Raw genomic sequence first — 7,338 nt, forward strand, 5'->3', positions numbered from 1 at the left:
GAACCCTTTTATCCATCTCTATATCTACTATGCATTTTTCTTCTTCTTGAGAATCATCCATTTCGTTAACCATGCCTCCTAAATTCCAATTCAATTAGTGGATGTATTCGTAAAAGTATACAGGAGGTGAAGTAGGAGCAGCAAGATACAATCCCTTCTCTTCATTACAAAAACTCCAATTTCGGCTCTGAAAAGCTAGACTTGGTCCAATGCTGTAAGTTCAATATCTTTCCTCTCATCTATTATGTTCCTGTTTAAGTATTAAGCTGGATAAGGTTGTTTCCCCCTCTTATTTCCCCCCTTTTTTTATTGCTGTAGTTAGGAATAAATTGGAGATTTATGTGATGATTATTATGATATTGTTGGATATGGGTTCTGTGATTTGGTAAAAACCGAACAGTTGGATTAAGGTTTGGGAGTGTTTTGTGGGGTTTTCACTTGTTGTGGTGGTGTAGGGATTGATACCAAGGCTTGAATATATATCCACGTTTGTTTCACTGGAACTGGACATGCATGGATGAATGTGATGCTTATATGATTACTATACCTGGCTTGAATTCTAATATTGCTTCAATAGTTAGTCTACTGTAAATTGCTTAATTTCATAGATTGTGCTTGGTAATGACATAAAGAAATCGGTGCATGCCCGGCTGGGTAATGCTAACAGTCTAACCTGACTATGCCATAATTAGTTGGTGTAAAACTTCTGATTTTCCCTTTGATCTGGCTTCTACCATACTCATGCTATTGTCTCGACTCGAGGGATAAATTACAGAGACCAAAACGCTATTGGGTCATCAAAGTCCAATATGTACTGACCCAATATCATACATAACACAAAGGATTAAGGTTCTTTCGCACTGTTCTCCTTGAATATGAGTAGCATGAGACTAAGTATGCTACAAACCAAGGTCTATTGCACTAGAGACTCACATTTTGTTCGACATTTAACATAGTCGATTGTTATGCAATCAGCGTAGATTACTCACATTGAGATGATCCCATGCTACATAGTCAGAGTAGGGAAGGTGGATACGTAGATTGATTTGGGTTCGCAAAGAGATGCTGTGTGTTTTCTTCTTTGCTGTTTATTCTCGCCCATAGTGGCTTAGCCTTGCAGCTGAATGAGTACCTTAGATAGCATCGTGCAGGGTTGTCTGGATATGGAAGCAGTCAACACAAGAAGAGTTATTAATGGATATCCATTTCTTGAACTAGAAATCAAGTCTAAAAGATGTCTGTGGTAGTCACCTGAAAAATTAGCCAAGTTGGTAGCTACTTGATCCATCTCAGAGAATTTAGTAACACATAACTGTGATGGCAGGCTCGACTTATCTCTGTCCCTGAAATTTAAGAAACAAAAGAACTCTTACAGGATCATAATAGCAATGAAAAAGAACAGGAAGTTCTGAGTACACATAAGGAAAGCATGGAAACCATAATGACTTTAAGTTCTCATGTTTGCTGTAAATTACACACTCGTAGTTCTACTTTCATAGCCTGTGAAGTGGTAGAAAACCAAGAAAGTTTAACGGCAAAATTCCTCTATTAGTATCAGCTTTCTAGATACACTTCGTACACTTGCTAATGCTTTCCTACATGTCTAAAAATTAGGTCACATGCTATCTAAAGATTCACTATTCCAAGTAGTGGGTGGATTTTACTCTTTATGTTGCCTTTGTAAAGCACAGGCATTGAAGCCTCCTTTTAGGATATACTTGTCTCTTTGTAATGACATCTCTACTTGCGTAGACCATATGAGTTTGTTTTGTTTTTTGATGAATGCAAGTCCTGTAGTAAATCTCCTATAGGTTGTTTCTTCTTCACTTTGTAGTTTCCTTCGCAAAGCTGGGAATCTACTCCTTATCTCCATTGTTATAAGTGGAAGGTGGAACGAAATGCTCTATGATGGCGTCTTACTGACTGTTAATTGAAAAATCTGCTCGATCTTTATGCCTAAGGCCATGTGGTAAGTTGCGTTAGGAACCCTACAAGAATCAGAAAAACCAGAGCACTTGGTGAAGCAGTTAATCTTCAGTTTTATGGATCCTCTGCTCCATTTAGCATAGAGTTTCTGTAGTTTAGAATTCGGTGTTAAGAACCTTATAACATGCATAGTTGTTTAGAATTCGATATTCAGAACCTTATAACATGCGTTTTGGGAAAGATTGTGTGTTAGCATAGAGTTGTTATACTTTAGAATTCGATGTTCAGAACCTTATAACATGCATAGTTGGAAAAGATTGTGTGCAAATTGCATGTAAAACTTATGTCATTCTCTGAATGATTCTAATAACTTCCTTTAGTTAGTGCTACTCACTTTTCCCTCTTTCTTACGAGAACCATCTCTCATTCTCTTTATGTCTCAGGTTATTGACACACGGATCGGATGGTTTCTGCACATTGACTTGGTAAGCCTTCTGTGTATCATGTCGAGAAAAATGAATAAGAATCAGGCTTTCTTAAAGAGATTCCAGATTATATTGTAAATTTAGATCTTCACATCTTTATCAGGGATAGTGGAATGCCCACTCTCATGATGTTATTATTATTCAGGAGAAGGAACTGGGCCAAAAGTGCTGAAGAAGATATCAACAGAAATTCAGCAGCCAAGGAATTGGCCATCAAGGGTGCTTATATAGATACCAATGTCACTTGGAAATCTTAAACAATGCTTGCGTCGTATAAATTAATTAAATTTTAACCTTTTTATTCAAAAAAGAAAAAAAACAAGAAAAAAAAAATGATTTAGATGTAGTCCATGCAAGGGCCTACATTTGCACTGTCCCTTTTGGCCCAAAGTCCACATCTAGTCGAGTCCAAGGCAATAGCATATCACTGCAGTCTGCCCTGCAATGTGGCTCCGCATGAAATGAATTTCCCCGGTACTATACACAAGACCGTAAATCAACGGTGCGGTTCTTTCTATTTAGTAACAGCCGTTAGATGAATTTAGGTCTGCAAAACCCTTATATTCTCTGTTTTTTCTCATTATCGAGCCAAGCCAAAGAGGGGAGAGTTGGAGGGAAAAGCCGCCTCCAAAAACCCTAAACCAGGTCGCTGAAAAGTGGTAAGTAATTAACAGAGAATAACCCTAATCTACTCATCAAACATTCTGGTATCTCGATCTGATACCCCAGATCTTTTATCTTGTAAGCATATTTTTGATGTATATTCGTTTCTACTTGTTATGTTTTCAATTGATTTGGGCAGTGAAATGATCTTCTGTAGAGTAATGGGCATGAAATGGTTTGAGAAGTTTCGTTTTCTGTAGTGGTTTTGAGGTTTTTGGGTTTAGAGAGTTTGTGAAACATCGGAGTGTAGTGACTGACGATTTGGAAGAATCTAGGGTTTAGCTTGGAATGAGTAAAGATTAGTTAGCCTTTATTCTTCTACTCTAAGCCACAAATTGAGTTTTCCGATGTGTATTAGATGGTGATTGAGATATCCCATTGTGATTGCATTTTTTGTGTTCTTGTTATATTATAATAAACTTGTTATATGAAAGGGTTTGCCCCTTTTTAATTAGGTTTACCCTAATATGTTTGTTTGCCATGGACAACTTAATTGGTATGAAATAGCTAGAACTTGAATTAAGAGTAGAATTATGATCTGTTGTTGGATACTATTCCCTCAGTTCTTTTTTAATAGGCTGGTTTTGTTTTTAGATTTTAAGGAAATTAAGAGAACTAATCATTGAAAGTGGTCCTCATGACACTTGTCAATAAAAGAAGTGAAGGGAAATGGTCCCCATGACACTTGTCAGTAAAAGAAGTAAAGTGAAGTGGTCCACATGACACTTGTCATCAAAAGAAGTTAAGAGAAAAGTGGTCCCACAAAACTAAAATAGCATTTGACTTCCCAATTAGGAAACCAACCTATTTTTTTGAAACTTTTATTTATAGAAACCAGCCTATTATTTAAGAACGGAGGGAGTATGTTTTTCTAGTTTCTTAAAATCCTAATATCAGCTTAAAGAGTATTGCACGTGTGTCAAATGGTGGTTGATCTATCGCTCTTAGATTGAATGTTTCTGTTTTTGGGATATGTTTGATTTACAGATCCCATAATATGTTTTCTTTGCCCTGAGACATGAAATTCCTTGGATTGGTTTCCTTATTTTGTAATCAACCAGGCTAGAAGTTTCAGTTGAGAAGCAGTTAGGTTTTGGTCCTGCAAGCTTGTGATTGTATTTTACATTTGTATCCATTATTTTACAATGTGTAGTTTTGAGTGTCGAATACGAACCAAATGGTGATGTTTCATGGTGATCGGAACATCAGTTAGAGATTGTATTTTCTAGTTGGGTTTTGTTATCTTGTGCACCCATGCACAAGGTAAAGAACCAATGATTAGCATTTGAGAAAGAATCCACTTATATTAACACTATCATTGTTGTTGTTGATTGTTTACTTTCTCCGATTATTAGCATTTGTTCTTATCTTGTGCATGGGTGCACAAGATAACAAAACCCATAAGATATATCTAAAGTAGCAGTAGTCAGACTAATTTAGGGTATGGCGACCCAGTAATGGTTTGAAACAGATATAAGCTTCCATTTGTGGAGTAGTTAGAATATTGTTGTCTTTACACCTCTATTCCAATAGTTGGTGTGTTTCATACACATCTAATGTAATTAAGATGGAGTCAACAGTTGCTAGATTTCTTAATTGTTGTTTTCTATACTTACAGACTGGATGGATGATCTACAGAGAAGAGATGGCCACAGAAGTCAAAGCACGGCCCATGGTTCCAGAGTCCTTTTTGAAGAAGCAGAAGAGGAGTGAGGAATGGGAATTAGCAAAGAAGCAGGAACTTGAAGCTGCCAAGAAGAAGAACACTGAGAACAGAAAACTTATTTTCAACAGAGCTAAGCAGTATGCACGGGAATATAGCGAAAAGGTCAACAGTTCAGGCTTTTCTTCAATTCATGTGAATCATCTCCAATATACATTTTCACCTAAATGATGAAATTATTTTGATTGTGTAGCAAAGGGAATTAATCAATTTGAAGTGTGAGGCAAAGTTGAGAGGAGGATTTTACTTTAACTCAGAATCTAAGCTGCTCTTTTATCGTTCGAATCAAGGGGTATGGATATTTTGTTATTTGTTAAACACATTTAATTTTCTGACGTTCATTTGGTGTTTAATTCTTGTACTGTTCGTGGTTTTGAAGTATCAATGCTAAGGACCCAAAATCAAAAAATATTTTGCAGCTTCTGCGTCTAAGACAGGTGATTGATCATACTTTTTTAAGATTATGTTTGTTTCTATCCATGTTCTACTATGTAGGTAGTCATTTATCAGTTCCCTCATTCCATCTGGCCGAGTAGGATAGTTATAAACACCATAACCACTAGTTCATGGTTCATTTTAATGTGAAAACATCTTTGATGGTATATGTGGTTAGCTATGTCCTCATGTCTGAGGTATTTTGACAACACAAATTATTGTACTTACAATTACTATTATTATACATACAACCAAATGGACCTGGGTATTGTAAGATCTGGTAGGAAGCTGTGAGAATTAGGTCTTAGTTTTATTTTGTAAATGTCATTTTATGTTGACAAGTTCTACAGAGAAAATAGTTGGCTTTAATGTATATGCATTTCGTATGAATGCAGATATTTAATGGAGTATTCCTTAAGGTGAATAAAGCCACATTACAAATGTTGCAGAGAGTTGGGCCTTACATTACCTATGGGTGTGTATTTTCAGATTTGTTTATGTTTTTTGTTTTGTGGTGCAGTTATGTATGTTTAGTTTTTGCGGTGGGACTAACTTTAGTTTGAACTTTTCCGGCTAATCTTTTAGATATCCCAATCTTAAGACTGTCAAGTAATTGATCTACAAAAGGGATTATGGAAAGCTTAACAAGCGAAGAACCGCTTTGACTGACAATTCCATTATCGGACAGGTCTGAAACGATTCACATAATTGATATCAAGTTTTAAGGTTCTGGAAATTTGCATTGATGATTCTAAGATGATGTAAATTAATTGCAGGGTTTGGGCAAGTACGGAATCATCTGCATTGAAGATCTTATTCATGAGATCATGACAGTTGGTCCCCACTTCAAGTAAGCGAACAACTTCCTATGGCCTTTAAGCTGAGTGAACCTTTGGGTGGGCTCAAGAATAAGAGAAACCATTATGTTGAAGGAGGTGATGCAGGAAACCGTGAAGATTACATTAACAAACTCATCAGGAGGATGAACTAGAGAGACAACCTAAGTTGCTTTATCTAAACATATTGAGGTTCCTTATCTGACATCTTTGTGTTTCTAGTAAGTTAAGAGTTATGTTAGTTCCCGCCTTGAACTTTATTTTTGTAGCTAAAGACATGAAATTAGTGATGGTTGGTTCTTTCCAGTTTTCAAGTTTTGGCATACACCCAATACTTATGGTTTACAGAAAACTTCAATATCTTTTATCTTTTGCTGAATATTCGTTAGTATGCAGTTTCTTTTCTACATTAAAGAACGGAAATGAAATATATGGACAAACACACAACTTTGTGTATAAGGTACCAAAGTTGTGCGCAACAGAAGATGCATGCTTGAGCATATACCTCTATCTTGCTAGTCAGAAATGCATTAATCCCTTGTAACCTTTCACACTGCACATAGATTTATGAAATGGGGACACTTTGTATTTATGGAGTGGGGACACTTTGTGTCTTAGAGTAGAAAGAAAAAAAGCTAGGTATGAGTGTGATTTCGAATAGAAGGAACAAGAACAAAAACAGAAGTATGGCGCTGGGTTTAACCTTCCACAGTGCAGAAGAAAGCAAAATAATTATTCACCTCTTTCTTTCCTTACATTTGTGTCTATGGAAGAACTACATAGAAAAGGTGTATTCCTCAAGTTTAATAGTTGTGTTCCTAAACACAAAATTCTTGTTAGTTGGTCCAACGTCCTGTGCTTACGTCCTATCTATTTGAATATCACTTGGAAGTTTGGAACCAAATGCTTTCATGGTTACAAAGACAACCTGCACAACCTCAATAAACTCACTACATCTGCATCTCAACCACATTTTCCTGCTCAATCTTTTTCATGTCAACAAACCTTACTCATCTACTCTAACGTTATAAATCCTTATAACACATTAATGCAACATCAAAGTACTCATTTCCTCCATCAGGTCAACAACCTTACTCTACTCAACAAACTAATCAGTCAACAACCTTACTCGTCTACTCGACAAACTACTGCAAAAACCCATAATCCCAATTAAGAAGTTCAACTAATTATTCAGTCAACAAATCCCAGTTACCTTCAAAAAAACAAATCCCAGTTACCCGCATCAAGTTTCAGGTTTCTAACACCAACA

The 7,338-nt window shown here is 36.2% G+C and overlaps 1 pseudogene; it reads left to right on the top strand.

Moving 5' to 3' along the window:
- The first annotated feature begins 3,008 nt into the window (after positions 1-3,008).
- On the top strand, positions 3,009-6,374 carry LOC113293282 (annotated as a pseudogene).
- Positions 6,375-7,338: the final 964 nt, after the last annotated feature.

The sequence above is a fragment of the Papaver somniferum genome, chromosome 7 (genome assembly GCF_003573695.1).
Source record: "Papaver somniferum cultivar HN1 chromosome 7, ASM357369v1, whole genome shotgun sequence".
Lineage (NCBI taxonomy): Eukaryota > Viridiplantae > Streptophyta > Magnoliopsida > Ranunculales > Papaveraceae > Papaver > Papaver somniferum.